Genomic DNA, 16,071 nt, shown 5'->3' with positions numbered 1-16,071 from the left:
GAAGCTGCTATTTCAGGGACCTCAGTGAGAGAGAGAATCGTGGTTCTAAGACATTAAAGAGATAGGGGGGAAAGGCCACAAATTACCAACTAGGTCTTTGATCCAGCCTTGTGGTGTTTTGGCAGACCCTTGACAGACAGCTGTGCTGCACGGGAGCAGGTGAGTGAAACGACGTGCCCGGGGCAGGCAGACGAGTCTTCAAAATGATTACTGGGTGTGGAGCAATGCACAGGAGTGGGTCTCATGTCTGCTGCCAAAGGGACCAGGAGGCTTTGTCACCTTAAGGCTCAGTGGGAATTGAACACAGGAACCACCCTGAGCAACCCCAGTCCTTTTTATAAATTTTATGTTTTTATTTTGAGACAGGATCTTACTAAGTCACTAACGTGCTCAAGCTATATTGAACTTGCAATCCTCCTGCTTCAGCATTCCAAACAAAGTGCCACCATGCCAGGCTGGGACCCCTACACTTCCTGGCCTCCTGGGATGGAAGCCATGGCACCAGCATCCTTGCTCCTCACCACCCCATTTCTCTCTCTGTAGGAAACCCCAGTTCAGTGGGGAAGGAGCTTCCTCAGCTCATTGCCTAGAAAAGAAGGACTGAGCGTCAGCACCTTCTGGATGTTGTTGCTTTAGGCCTGAGTTACATGAGCCCATCTGTCTCTAGCCCCGTCCTAGGCAGGCGTCTCTCACAATCAGTTAATCCTACCAGACTTTCACCATTCTGGCAAGTGGAAAGATCTGTTCCCAAGGTCTTGGAGAAGATCTGTCAAACAGAGGGGAAAGGGAATATGGCACTCAGTTTCCTGTATGTTTGTCCTCCCCCACCAACACTCCTTACCACCCAGTCCTCTGTTGGATAGCACAGACTATGCCAATGAAATAGCATGTTCCCAGACTCACCAAACCTAGTATGATCCGTGGGCAAGACAAGCTACATAATTTCCAGGGTCAAATATAAAATGAAAGTGCAGGGCCCCTGTTCAAAAAGTATTACTGAGTTCAAGATGGTGACAGTGCTCCTTAAACAGAGCACCCTTCTGTGGTATATGGGGCCCTGGGGTCTATGCTGCCCACAGACCCATGGACCATGAGGCAGTGAACATCTAACAAAGTAGTTCAGGATGTCCGTCAGAGTTCCCAGGATTTCAGCAGAGTGCTGAGTTCCACCCTGGAAATTCCAGAATGTCACTTCTGTTGCATTCTATTGGCCAAGAAAAAGATCAACCCAGATTTAAGAAAAAAAAACTTGATTCCACATCTCAATGTGTAGAACAGCAAAGGATTTGTGATCATAATTGATCCATTATGAATGTGCTTGACTGCAGAAGCCTGATCAGAAAATCTACAATCAAAGAAGGAGCCTAGGGGCTGGGGATTTAGCTCAGTGGCATAAGCACCTGCCTTGCAAGCAGGCAGTCGTGAGTTCGATCCCTGGTACCGATAAAAACGAAAAAGACAAAAAATAAAAAATAAAAAGAAGGATCCTAGAGTTGTTACAAAAATGTTAGAGAATAAAAGTACATTTTCTATTCTAACCTAAAATAAAATCTTTAAGATTTAGGCCTTATTTTTATACTTATTCCTCAACCTTTCCCCTTTATTTTCATCTATTAATTGATTTAATGTATGGAATAAGAATCTATTATAATTTTCTTAAAATTTAAGAACTTAGACCTCTGAACAAATCTTTATTTGTCTCTAAGTAGTCAAGGCAAAGAATGTGTTTCCTAATTCACCATCAAAAAAACAAGCAAAAACCGGAGGGCCTACCTTGGTTGCCAAGCCCTTCTGTGCAGCTTTTGTTGCGCTGGGAAGCTCCCGCCCCAGTGCTAAAAGACCTTTGTCCTGGCTCATTTCCACACACTGCTGCCACTGTCACCTTGGGCAAACCTGCCATTTTCCAAAGCACTAAACAGAGCCTCTTGCTGCTAACTGAAGCTGGATCATGCTCCTCTCCGCACAATTTCAAGGAAAACATAGATTTTCGTTACTCAGTCTGTAATGTCCATAAATCATCAAGCTTTCTTGAAACCATCGTTGCTTAGGTCCATGAGAGTTACCCTAATGATTCACCACCCTCCCCTCCAAGCCTCCATATCCTCATCTCCTATAACCTGTCATGGTCCATACCTCCATACCCTCTGAAGATGGTTACCTTTGGTGTCATGGTAACTATCCCTGGGTTTCCAAAGACTCTTCCTCATGCCCAGGGTGTCTTTCCCACTGTCCATCCTTCCCCACAAACCTTTTCCAGCTGAGCTTACCCATGGGTGTGTTGCTTTGTCTTTCAACCCCACACACCTCGGTGCCCTCCACAACACCACTCTCCCTGGAGCCCATACACCTAATTAAGAGGGATGTGTCTCACCATGTCCCACTAAAAATCTTTGACAGCAGAGACCATGTTTTCTGAGTGAGGGAGTTTTTCTCAGTGTAGATTATAGGACTGGCTTACAATATCTGTTCAAATGTTGTATATTGAAATTAAGAGTCAAAACCCTACATACATTGTGCCAGGTATTGATCTAGGCACTTTATAGGATGTTGGCCCATTTCGCTCACTATTACTCCACTCAGGTCTAATTTTAACCAAACTTCACCAAAAGCAAAGCATTTGGATGTTGCACATAGTTCATTATAATGGGATTTTGCGTCTTGCATAAGCACAGCTCAGAATGCCAAATAAAGCTATGAATATTGTCAGGGGTCAAGGGCAACGATCACCTAGCAGGTGAGTTCAACTTGATGTGGCTCAGACTCTAGGCAGAGAAAAGAATCGACAAAATTTAGCCCTGGGAATCAGCCATTGGTGTGGGAAGGCAAGAATTAGGTGTCCTCCTCTAGAGGAGAGGAATCCTGTAGGAGTTACAAGGGAATTAAATTGTGGAAGTGAAGATCCCACACGCTCAAAAAACTAAAAAAAAGTCAGATTTTAATTGTATTCTGTGTTTTACAAAAATTGGAACCAGTGAGAAAAAAAAACAAGCTGCAGAAATGTATTCTTGGCTGCTGCCAGACAAGGGAGCCCCAAACTACCCTCTTAAAAATCTGTTTGTTATTGAACAGGCAATTGGAAGAGCAAAAGGCACTGACATGTCTGGGGACTCCCTGGCTCAGAAGCCAGGCTGGAGATTTAGGAACACTTCCCAGCACCCCGCTCTGGTACACTCTGTCCCTGTCCAAGTCTTCAGCCGTAATTAGCTTTGCTCATTAGTTGCAAGCAAATAATCTCCTTGTCACAGCTGGGATCCTTTATCAGAACAGTGGACCTGAGGGTTTGCAGGAGCAAAGTGACCCCTCTCCCCCCAAATTCCCTGGAACACTAAGTCATGACCCAGATTGCTGAATAAGGCCAGGAAATTGCCAAAGATGTCCAAAAATTCCAAGGAACAAATCTGCCTCAAAGGTGGAAGTTCTGGGTATTAAAAACAGAATGAAATAACAACAACCAAAAAATTCTTAGAATAGATACTGAGTTTTGTTTCAAGTCAGGTTAATGGCTCAGATATCAGAATGCATGAGATGTCTCTTAAATGCAGATACAGAGGTCACCCCTACCCTGGAGGAGTCCCATCTGGGGTGACACTGGGTGAGAGCTGTAACAATGCACTACGCCACCAGCCACTACCAATGCACTCAGGGAAGGAACCCCCACACCCAGCTGGCCTCGCCCAGCTGACCCTCCAGGGAAGACTTCCTGCCAAGCAAGAGGAAGAACAAGGGCAGAGGCATAGAGTGGATTAAGAGCCCACTGAAGACTTTGGCAAAATACATCTCCTCCCACTTTTTTCCCAGGAATTGCGGCTTTGTCCCTGTTTCAAAGGAGAAGTTGAGAGGAAGACCTTAATCCTGTTCCTGGATGGCCTGTGGGTGGGGCTTAGGAAACGGTGCCAGCAGGTGTCTTATACTGAATCTTTTAAGTAGAGAAAGTCACTACTTTCTCTGCTCACTCCCTAAGGGATCCTAAGGGGCATCTGCAGTTTCCTTGGTTACTCCGAGAGAGGGTGCCCAGGTTGCACACAGCCTCTGAACCTTCCTGAGCCAGGGCTTGGCACAAAATGCCCCAATAAGTGGCAGAGTCTCATTGTAGAGTCCAACGCAGAAATGTTCAATCACAGAAAGGAGACAGATGTAGGTATATCAAGAGCAAAAGGTGGGTTGGAAATTACAAGAAGTGGAGAAAATAAGACAACAAAGCAAATAATTGCACAGTGGTTAACAGCATAGGCTTTGGAATTAACAAATTTAGAGTTCAGACCACAGCCCTGCTACTTCTAACTGCATAGGAATGTTCCTTGACTTCCCTGAACCTCAGTTTCTTCATCTGTAAAATGGATATAATGACTGTCCTTTCCCCAGTAGTCCATTATGAGAATTAAATGTGGTAATCCATGCAACCATTCATGCAAATAGTAGTTATTTTATAAACACTAGCCATTGTTTTTCTTGTAGTTTTATATGGCCTACATCCATGCATAGGGCACCCAAATCCAATAAGGTTTTACCTAACAAATGACTTTTTACAGTAGTAGATGTTTAAATGAAAGCAGACTTTTAGTAGAAACAAGGAGTCCCTGGGGAAGATCAGAGTGAGAGTCAAAGCAAGGTGCCTTTGAGGTGTGGGCTGTCACATCCTTTCAGGCAGAAGGGGCTTATTTCATGGATTTTTGCCTCCTCCGTCTCCAACCCAAGCTGACTGGCACTTTTGGGGTGTGTGATGCCCAAATAGCCTGGCTGGATCACAACATTGCTCATCCTGGGGTCAGAAATAGAGGTGAGAGGACCTTCTCCATGTGTTCTTTTGGACTGATTTGTGTCATTTGTATTCATATTAGCAGCTCTACATTTAAGTTTCACAAGCTATTGCCCTAATCAGGTACAAAAAGGCAGAGTCCTTGATTCTAAAATTGACAATTAGCAAATCAACTTGCTTACAAGTGTGTCATAACTCAAAATCCACAATATCTCGGTGAGACAGGCAATCGGAATGTTCAGTCCTGTTTTCCCCAGGAGGAAGTAATCATGTATGCACCGCACCTTCAACCAGACAAGGGAGGGAACCAGGGCTGCCCCCATCTCCTGACTCCAAAGTTCACATTGTCATTAAATCAGGCACTTTTGTCACATGGAGCAAAAACCTGCACGTTCTTTGCCCTTTGAAATCTGAAGGACATGTTTCTAGGACAGCTGGCTGGAGACGCGGTACAGGCCATAGCCCCAGAACACCTAAATCTCATTTTAATGCCAGGATCCAGCCATCTGAGGAGAATTTTGCAGCTGGTTTCACCACACTCCAAATTCTGCTGTTATCTAAATTCAGCCAGTTGGCTGAGGCAGAACAGAAGGAAAGCTCTGACACACAGGCCTTCCAGGAGAAGGGAGACAGCACAATTCACCTATTGTCAGTGGGAACCGCATCACTCCTCTGGCCAGTTTCCCCCACATCCGATGTTGTCCTTTTATGTCTGGACTTCCTTCATAATCTCTCTTGGTGTGATCCAAGAACCTGTACGAATTATATCTGTCTAGGATCCAGTAACTTGAAAATCCTGCTCTGAGCCAACTGTGAGGTTAGAAACAACCTAAAGAACAATTCTACCCTAAAGGGACGATGCACAGTATGGCGCGTTTCTCAGGAATATCTGCTCTTCTTAGGAAGAGCAGTCACCTCAAGAGCACTGGGACAGGTGGCAGGAAGGACTGCTGCAGGAGCCTGTCCCTGCACAGGACAGCCTGCAATGGTAAATTTTGCTTCTGCTCTGTCCCGTATGGTCAGCCCCAGGTCACTTTCCTTCCTCGGAAATCAGAATCGCCTCCTCCAGCTGCTGGGAAGAGAGAACAAAGCTGCCAACTGATTATTATTCAAGAACAAAGCAGACCATTTATTTTAGCAGGTTCAGAGCCATTCTCTCCCCAGGACGCACGCTCCAGCCTGTGCTGGCTTTATCTGCCCACTTTGCTTCTGTCCTCAATCCTTAAAGAGTGTGTTGTTCTTCTTGCTGGAGTAAGACAAAAGCGAATGAGAGAGAGAAACGTTTTGCAGCAATGACCTACGAAGGCTTCTGTCTCCTTCCTAGGCTGCCTGCTTCTCAAAGGCATAAGGACTTCCTGTCTTTTGTAGAAACCTCAAGCAGATGAGAGAAGCCTTGGCAGCCTGCTGTCTTGAATTTGAAATAGGGCAGCACCGCACCCTCAAGTCACTCCCACCAAGGTTGCAGCTTCTTTGCTGCTCAGAGTCTCAAGAATGTGTTGCCAGATAAAACAAACACAGAGAACCCAGCGAAATCTGAACTTCCAAAGAGCAGTGAAGGATGTGTTAAGATAACTTAAATATTGCATTGGGGTATATTTACACACTAAAACTGTATTCATTGTTCATCGGATATTCAAATTTTTCCTTCGTGTCCTATATTTTTAAGTATTGAATCTGATAACCCTATCACATTACACCCCTCATCTCCATCCCTCCTACTAATCGTGCAAGTACAGCACAATTCCTTTGCAGGGGATTTAGGGTACAACCAGAGCTACGTGATAATAGTGTAGGTCTGAGTTCTGTGTTGGCCAGGATCAGGGAAGAAACTTGGGGTCACTCCTGTCTGGCTGCTTCAGTCCCACTTTTCTAAGGTCACACTGAGCACCTGAAGAAGTAATAAGCATGTGCCTTAGGGTCAACCAGCAGTATTTTCTCCTTAGGCGATCAAAGAGTGAAACGTGGAAGGGGCCAGTTTCTCAGAGGGTCTTCTGAAATCTACAAGTTCTGGACTAGATTTCCCACACCTGCCTGCTGTGAGTTCTGAGTGCAGTCTCTCCCAGGAGACACTCCCAGAAACATTCCTGCCCCGCCTCCTTCTCCCACTGAGGTAGCCCAACCAGCCGCTTCCCAGAAATCCTGAGGCGTTCTCTGGCCTCTCCCCCAAGTGGGCATCAAGAGAATGGGGCTGTTTAGAGTCCTCATGGAGCTGAGGTCCACGCGGAGCTGAGCTCCCACTTCTGATGGCCTCCGTTTCTCTCCTCCTTTCCCAAAAGCAGCCAAGAGTGAGCAATAGTCCTTCTCCCACGTAAGCAGTCACCTCCCTATAATTAGGCTGAAAAATCATCACACAATTTCTAATGCAATGAAGGCCAAGCATGAGGATTTTTTGCAAAAGTCTTCGTGATACTGGAGATTGAACCGAAGGCATGCTGAGCTACACAGTGTAGCTCAGCCTCCCAAATGGCGAGATTACAGGCCTGCACCACCATGCCCATCTCTTTCACTGTTTATGTTCAATTTATCCCTTTGAATTAACTGACCAGTAAAATTCATAGGAAAACCAGTCTATCTCTTTACTTTTTTAATTAACTCCCTATAAGAGTTATCTAACCAATGGCTTGCATTTTTTTCTCACTCTCCTCCATTTTTATTCCACCCAAAGTAAACCCTTCTTTCAAAATTCGCTGAACTTATGTTTTGTGATCTAGCACAGAAGGTCCTCCTAAAACACCCAGGAACTTTTTTTTAAATCAAAGAGGAGTCTACCTTCTCGGGCATTTTATCGTCTGGAAAACAGATACAGAATCGTCTGGTCACTTCTCCAAAATCAGTATCAGTGAAAGTTTATGGGATTAAGGAAAACAGTACAAACTCATTTCATGGTAAAGGTGCTTCCTTTTATGTTTTATTTGTAATTTTTATTTTATGCCAACATTTCAAGACTGACTGACATTCTTCCGTAGCTCTTGTGGCTGTTAATAACTGTATTTGGGGGACTTTTTCTTCTAACATTGAGAATTTCAAGGCCTGTTGCAGAAAGCTGGTTGCATCCCGTGAGAAAACCCTCTTCTCTGTGTTATCTACTGCTACTGTTTTATAAGAATGAAAAGGAGCCACATAATTAAGCCTGCAGCAGAGCTGAAGGAGATGCCTTATGTGGGGCTGTGATAGAGGGTGACAGCTTGAGGCATGGGAGCCCTTACTGTCCCCAGGTAGAAGATCATGCAGGTCAGTCTCCCACCCCTCCCACCAGACCACGCCAGGCTTGTGTTTAGCACAATACAAGGTAACTAGTGAGGAACATCACCTTCCAGGGTCACCCGGTGAAATCATTCATTCATTCAGAACCATGCACTGCATATCTCACATACCAGGCTCTGTGCAAAACACAGGAAACAAAAAATCCTGTCTGGCCCTGAAAGAACAATGGACTGCAGCCTGAGAGACAAATCATAAGAGCATGGCAGGGTATCCAGCTGTGGAACTCTTCACCATGGGGTCGGGTTTCAGTCAGAGCTGATCCTCAGGGAATCAATATCAGTGTCTGGGGATATTTTGAGTGTCACAATTCAGGTGAGGGCTGTGACTGGCATATAGCAAGCAGAGATCAGGGATGCTGTCAAATGTCCCAATGCACAGGACAGCCTTCCGTGACATGGAATTATCTGGTTCAAAATGTCAGTAGTGCAAAAGTGAGAAACCAACTCAGCCATATGGTGCTAAGGTCGGTTCCATCTGGGTGGATTGATTGGGACTCTGTCAGCTCACCATTCTTTTTCCCTGCATCAGCAGCAGCTGGCTTTCCCCCCTAAAACAGTAACTGCACCTTTCATTGTGTGTTCTCATCTATAAAACAAATCTCCCTGGTTTGACTATTGATGGCTCTCTTGGGTCAATATTTTCCCTTCCACTGAACTCTGCTCCTGACAGGAGAATATTGTGGTCAAAGACTGTTTACCCAACTTCAGGTCCAGAGATAAACTAATCGCTTGTGTTGATCCTAAATGTCAGTCAGGAACACCCAGGGTGACCTCTGCCCAAGGAGCCCGTGTAATTAGACTCATTTCTGAGTCCTAAATTTTCCTGCCAGAAAAGAGATGCCTTAACTTGGGTGCCTCCCTGGATCTGGAGGAGAGGTCTAAATACATGAAGCAAGATGGAAAGTTACCCAGCCGCTGTTCCTGGGAGCAGGTCCAGCCACAAAGGACATCTTGCTCTCAGGCCCATCCCTGTGGCATCAGAGCGTGTGTCTTTGTCTTTTGTGTTCCTGAGAAGAAGTTAGTGTGGATTCAAGACTCCAGGGGCTGGGTGTGAGTATATCGGGTCCTGGAGATTCTTTCCCGATTCCTTTGCCTCCTGGGTCTCTAAACCCAGTCACCAAATAAACAGCCCGTGGGGCACAGGGCTGAGGAACCAGAGCAGTCAGGGCCACTGGACGCAAGGCCAGAGAGGAGGCAGGCCTGCTGTCCAGGTGCACACAGGCCATCTCTGTTGAGCGCTGACTGTCTGAGAAGCTTGAGAAGGGCAGGGCTGGGAGCCCGGAGTCCAGGGTCACCGACTCACTGCACCCGCAGGACAGCAGCCAGCAGCTCAGCAGCCCAAGCCTTCCCCACCCCAGCCCAAAACCATCTGAGGCACAGTCTACAAGCCACGGACAAAAAAGCCTTCTTTTTAAAGTTTTCTGTTTAATAGACGGAAAGTGAAAATGCAGACACACTAAGTAACACACCCAAATTGCCTGAACTACTAGACAGGGGGACCATTGTCGGTGTTACTGCCACATCTGCTCCACTAAACCTGTCAACAGTCAGTGTTTCTGAATCAGTCAGTCATATAGTTCACATTCATCGTCTGTTGGGGCTTTTTTGAGACCGGGTCTCACTACTTCAGCCTCCCAAGTACTGGGATTATAGACGGGCACGACCACTTCTGGTTTTGTTTTTTCTCTTTTTCTTTTAGGGAAAGATTGGTACAATTTATACTAAGTAAAACACGTAGATCCTTTTCAGGGTTACGTTGTTGTTGTCGTTATTATTGTTATTTTTTCTTGCTGTTATTGATGGAGTCTCACTATGTAGCCCAGGCTGGCCTCGAACTCACGGCAATCTTTTTGCCTCAGCCTTCAGGGGACAGGGATTACAGGCGTGTGCCCAAGTATAGGTTTTAAGTGTACACCCAATCAAGACACTAGACATTGTTACCATTCTAGAAAGTTCCTTCAGAACCTTTTTTAATCAATGCCCAAATCTATTCTAGGAAAAAAATTTTCCAACTTCAATCATTGTAGTTTAGTTCTGACTTTTTTAAAAACTGGGGATTAAACCCAGGCCTTCATGTTATATCCCAGCCTCTTTATTTTTACTTTTTATCTGGGGACAAGACCTTCCTGAACTGCCCTGGGCTGTGCTTGAATTTATGATCCTCCTGCCTCAGCCTCCCAGATGATTTTTGCATATTTCTAACTTCCCATCAGCAGTTTCATATTATTTTGTTCAATATACGGTGATATAGTTTGAGTTTGTACTTGTGGAAGCTTAATTTTCTCTTTTATACTGTGAAATGGTATGCCATTGTGTAACCACACTCTATTTTGTTTATCCATCCTCCTATTGATGGATATCTGAGTTTTCAGTTTTTTAGTTATTATGTTTATTTATGCTAAAGATATAAATTGGACAGAGATGCTTTGGCTGTGGATTATCAGCACACATGTGCCTGTTTTAATTCCCCTCCAGACAGACTCTAACGAAAGGCCTCCTCCTGAGGCCCCAGAGATGAGACGGAGAGAAGTGTCACCATCCCCAAGGTCCCTGTGCCATGCAGTGCTCCAGCTGCACTTCTCCTCCAAGTTCTTCCCTCAACAATCCCCAAGGGATGCTTGTGTGCACACAGATGCAACCCTATCACAGCCTGGAGCTTTGCTGGAGCCCACACACCCATCTCCCTTTACCATGACACCTACTCCTGAATGAAAGCGCTCCTGGTCTCTCCACGGCAGGCAGCTTGGCCAAGGTTTTCCCTTGGCACACATGCATGGCCTGGAGAGGCACTGGGACCCCGAGAAGAACCCCAGCAGAGAGGGCTTGCTTTCCCCCACTGGACTGGGGAGACAGCTGTCACAAATCTTGCCTGGAGCCCAGCTCACCTCCTTCCCCGGCCTGGCACCTCTTTTTCCGCAGGTTTCTCCTTGTGCTTCTCTCTGTGAGATTCTCACCAGAGAGCCATGCTCGGGACTTTCAGAACCATAAACCAACCTAAGCCTCTTTTCTATGTAAATAACCAAACCTCAGGTATTCTATTACCTGGGAAAGCAAGGCCCATGAACAGATTACACACACACACACACACACACACACACACACACACACCTGCCAAAGCATTTGTCAGGCAGTCTACAGATCCCTCAATGAATCCTGCCATTCCTGTCCTAACTGTGACCCTGACTTGTGAGTTCACATGCAGAGCACAACTCAGGCCATCACAGACCAGGGAAAGGGGCTTAACCAGAGATAAGGCCTTTTACACTTTTTCTGGGCATGTAAAGAAGATGGGCATGTAAAGAATGATCTTTGCCTTAAGATTTATTCCAGGAATATTCACTGAGCCTTAAGGGCTGAACTCCCAAAGGCAGAGTTACTACTGTCACAGGATAGGGTTGCACCAAACATCTCCTGAAGCCCTCCCTCCTCTCGCTAAAATACCAGCATCAGGATTTGGGGCACGCAACCCACCCCTTCCTTCCCTCTTGGCTCCTAGGACTGCCTCTATGGTCTGTGCTTCTCTCCTCTCTCTTTCCCTCTTTCATCCCAAATCTGTACTGATCTCTGCTCTTTATGGGTTCACAAGAAAAGTACAAGATGACTCAACCTAGATGTTGCAACTAAAGAGATTCTATGCAAGCCATGCCATTCTCTGCACTCCCCGTAAGGAGTGCTCACTCTGAGGAGCGCTCAGTCTCCCAACAAGCAGGCCTGGGGCTTCCTGTCAGTGGACTCCTTTTCCTCTCCGAGTGCATTCAGCCTTTCCTTAAAGTACGGACACTAGATCAGAACCAAAGCCTCCTCCCTCTGCAGCCAGCCCGTCCCTGCCGGGTTCTCCAGACATCATAGAAACCCAGAGTATTTTTCTAACCTCTCCTGGCCCTCCATCTGCCTCTTGTTCTTTCTCTTCCTCAGCATTTCCAATTTCAGAGGAAGAGAAAAGAAAGGACTTCTTCCCTTTCCATCATGGATCATAAACCAGTTGTCTAATTGTCAGTTGTTTACCCAAAACCAGATTCACAAATGACTAGTCCTGGGCAGGCTCTGAATTTTAAGGACAAACCTGAAAGACCTCTGAGGTGTTTTTTTAAAACTCACTAGAAGTAGCCAGGAGGTGAATATGCTACACTGTGGTTACTGGCACCGTGCTGCCACGGCAGGAAATTCCCGGCATAACTAGACAGTTTTCCAGGCCTGCTGGGAGCAGCAGACTCCAACCCCTCCCTGGTGATTTCTCCTGGGTCCCCAGCCCTGCCACCCACTGGATCTGACCGCAGCCCAGCAGCTGCTTACTGTAAGTGACAGCAAACATTCATATCCATTCCTCGAAGCCCTTCTAAGCCAGAGTTCAGGGGAGAAGATGGGCTCCAACTTGCAGAGACGCCAACCACTTCCTCAATAAAGTTTTCCACAGCGTCTCCTCCTTCTATGTCAGCTAGCCGAGAAGCAGCCAAGGTATCTAGGGAACCTTCCACATTGGCAAATTCCTTCCCCTCGTTCCCTGTCCACTGACTCCATTCCTGACACACACACACAGACACAGTGTGCTAGGCATAGGTTAACTGCACCCCCAGCACCCCAGTGAGTCAACGCAGTGAGGGATTAATACCTGCTGCTTCTACCAAACATTGCCATGACTACAGATATTTTTTCTGAATTGTATCTACTACCTTCTAAGGCACCATTCTTTCAGGAACTGCAGCTCAATCACCTTGTAGAATGGAGGTATCTTTCTTTATAAAGAGAGATAAACTATAGTTTGTAGTGGAAATAGCACATCAAGCAGGTCCCAGAGTACAATGCTTGAATCCCCAAAATTTGATAGTAGCCAGAAACCCAGTCTTACTCTCCAAGGCCCACCAACTTTCGCTTTATGTACCCAAAATTTCCTGAGTTCTTACCAGCATGCAGGTAGAGATACAAGGAGCGAAGTCGAAGAAAACAAGAAGTCTTAGGACGGGCTGATCTTACTCCGTCTTGCCTACCTGTGTCAACAGCAGTGGCAGGCTAACACCTGGAGAGGAGTTTCAAGGCCTGAGTGCGCAGCCAGATAGAAAGTGTTCCTGAAAGCCATGGTAGTGACCCTGATGGATTATGCTCAATAGCGTTTAAAAAAAAATTATGCCAAAGGCCTGAGCCCCCAGGATTTCTTCAGCCACTTCTCAGGAGCCCTGGACCAGGATGGGCCTCATCAAGTGCCCCATGGACTAGGACTCGTGACTAGGACTAGCACTTTCTCTCCTGGTGGCTCCTTCAGAGAGCTCTAACTGTCCGTGAATCTACCTATGTGTCTCAAACTTCCTGATAACCTCCTTTAGGGGCCCAGTTGCCCACCTCTGCAACTGGACATGGTTAAAGGAAGCCTGATGCCCACCCCAAGAGATTGCCCTGGTTCTGAATCTCCCCAGTTCTTAACCTCAGAGGGAAAGTGTAGTAGGTTGTATTGATGTTCACAGAGTATGAACGGATAAAGCAAGTATCCAGAGGACCCGGGGACTCCATGTATGAATTATACCACCTTCTCCCCAGAGCTTTCCACACCCAGAGATGCTTCTCCAAGAAATCACTTTGTTCTTTTTCTCCAGGTCCCCTGTCTCCCTTGTGTCTCCTTAGTTAATGAAGGAGCCTCAGTCTCTTCCCTCTATGTCCTTCCCACTCAGCATCTGCAGAACCTGATGGGCAGCTCTTTTGCTAAAGAAGAAAAAATAATAGTAATTTCTCAAGTGACGTAGTCATCACCTACCTTTGCCCCACAGTGCCTGGCGGACACTCAGGAAGGTTTACTATCTGAAGAGAATTCTAAAGGAAGAAGTAACATAATTGGTAAAATTAGAAAGCCTGGGGATGAATGGAATAATTTGAATTTGTTCTACCTAAATCTCAACCCATTCTATGACCTTGTTTGGGCAGGATTCCTCAATAAAGCAAAACAAAAGAAACCTAGAAGCAAATAGTGTAACTGGTTCTTTTCTTTATTTTTTTGGTACCAGGAATCAAACTCATGACCTCACACTTGCCAGGCAGGTGCTATGCTGCTGAGCTATATCCCCAGCCCATAACTTGTTCTTTTAATGATCCCAGATGCAGTGAGTCAAGTAGCAATGTGGTTTTGTCTCTCCGGCCTGCCCCAGATAAGACATTTGCATTTAGAAAGGATATTACACTTTGGTCCACACACTGCCACGTATCTCAGATGCCTGCCGGCACATAAACCCCACTTCAGGGGCTCTGCCAGAGCAGGGGAACTTGACAGCATTCCAGTGGAGGATTTCTGGCCCATTTGTTCAGCTGGCCCATCTGCCGGTGGCTCTAACCTGTGCTATCACAGCAGTTAGCACAGCTGGTAGCAGCAGCTGGATGTCCAAGCCTTATATACACCAAGGAGCAGAATCCCCCAAAGGTCCTTTTCTCTGGGAAAAAAGCACAATCCGCACGGACTTCTGCATCTCAGGAGGACACTCTGGCCCTTTCCAGCACCAGCACGCACGTCCTCCAAGTCATTCACGTCGACAGCTCTTTGGGGCCAGATGACTTTTCTGCTTTGAATGTTGGCACTTTGTAATTACAGCTGTGTTTCTGTTGTCATACCAAATTACCTCACTTCACAGCCTTAAAATAGAACCCAGTCTAAAGGTGCTGGCTGTGTGAACAAAGAGACAGACTTCTCCAGACTCCAAATCTGGACACAGAGCCAGAGAGGAGGGCTGGGAGCAAAAAAGAGAAGTCCTAAGTGTTCAAACCTGGGACTCCTTCTCACCTGCTGACAGAAAATAGCACCGCCCGTTAAATCATCTGCTTCCCAGGACCGAGGGACACCTGGTGTTCTGTCTCCATCACACTCCCGCCCATTCATTCCTTAGTTCAAACGCTCATCCTCCATTAGTTTTCCTGCTTACAGGATGGGATCTACTCTCCTTGCCCTCAAAACACCACCACCCACCCACTCCTCACATGCTTGTCTGCACCTGAGAGGCTGATTTCTGTGGGCCACGTCACCAAGCACCTTTGCCTTCTGGCTGCTGGATGTGTCAGGCTATCAGGAAGCAGGAGATGGAAGTGAGACAGGAGGGAGTTCCAGGTATTTATTCCCCTGTGTCTTCCATGCTGGACCACAATTTGTACTTGTTGTGTCCTTTAGTTCTGGCCACTGCTCCTAGGTGGACTCTCTGTGCATCGGTTTCCTGGGGCTGCTATAACAAAGTTCTAAAAACCAAGAGGCTTAACGTAACAGAAATGTATTGTCTCACAGTTCTGGAGGTGAGCTGATGGGGGCTGTGTCCTATTTAGCCTGTTATATCTACTCCCCAGCACAGAAGAGATGTTTAAACCCACATAATGAACCCAAGAATGAACAAGCAAATGGCAAACCAATGAGCACCCATGGTGCCACTATGCCAGAACCCCAAAGTAAACAGAATCTTCCCCCAGATCTGCCCAGCATCTAACTTTGTGCTTCCCATACATAGAGGCCACCTCCTTAGTGTTCTCCTGGTCATCCCAGGCCCTGCTCATTGGTATGTGGAAGTGTTTATCACCTACCACTTGTATGACCCTAACTGTGTGACCCATTGTACAGAAAACTGCAGCAGGAACCAGAAAAGCAGGGAGACAGACTCGGCACGATAGGCCAGGGTTTCACACCCCCTGAGCACTGTAGACACTGCCTCCTGGTGCCAAGTTGTGCAGGGTAGAGAAGGTCTACCCCATCATCTTATGAAATAAAATGAGGTACACATTCAGGTCCAGCCTGAATCCAAAAGTTAATCCCCAGTTTAATAATCAGTCAGTAGGTGACAGCTGGGAGATTTGAGGCTACAGATGAAAATGTCTGGGACTGGAGGCCACGACCATGGCTACTTTTCTGGATCAAGGCGCATCCACCACCCACCTCAGCACCTTTTTACTTGAGGGTGTGTTGGCCAGAGAAAGCCTGGTCCGAGCTTCTGTGGGTTCAGAGCCAGTCGACAACTATTCAGTGGGACTCAGTCCCTTGCTAGGTGCTTTAGCCAATGCTTGCAGAGCTACAAAATCCAAAAAGAAATCATCACATCA

This window comes from Cavia porcellus, unplaced genomic scaffold (genome assembly GCF_034190915.1).
Source record: "Cavia porcellus strain 051 isolate PalLab524CR breed Dunkin Hartley unplaced genomic scaffold, mCavPor4.1 scaffold_6, whole genome shotgun sequence".
NCBI lineage: Eukaryota > Metazoa > Chordata > Mammalia > Rodentia > Caviidae > Cavia > Cavia porcellus.
Note: the sequence above shows the minus strand (reverse complement) of the source record.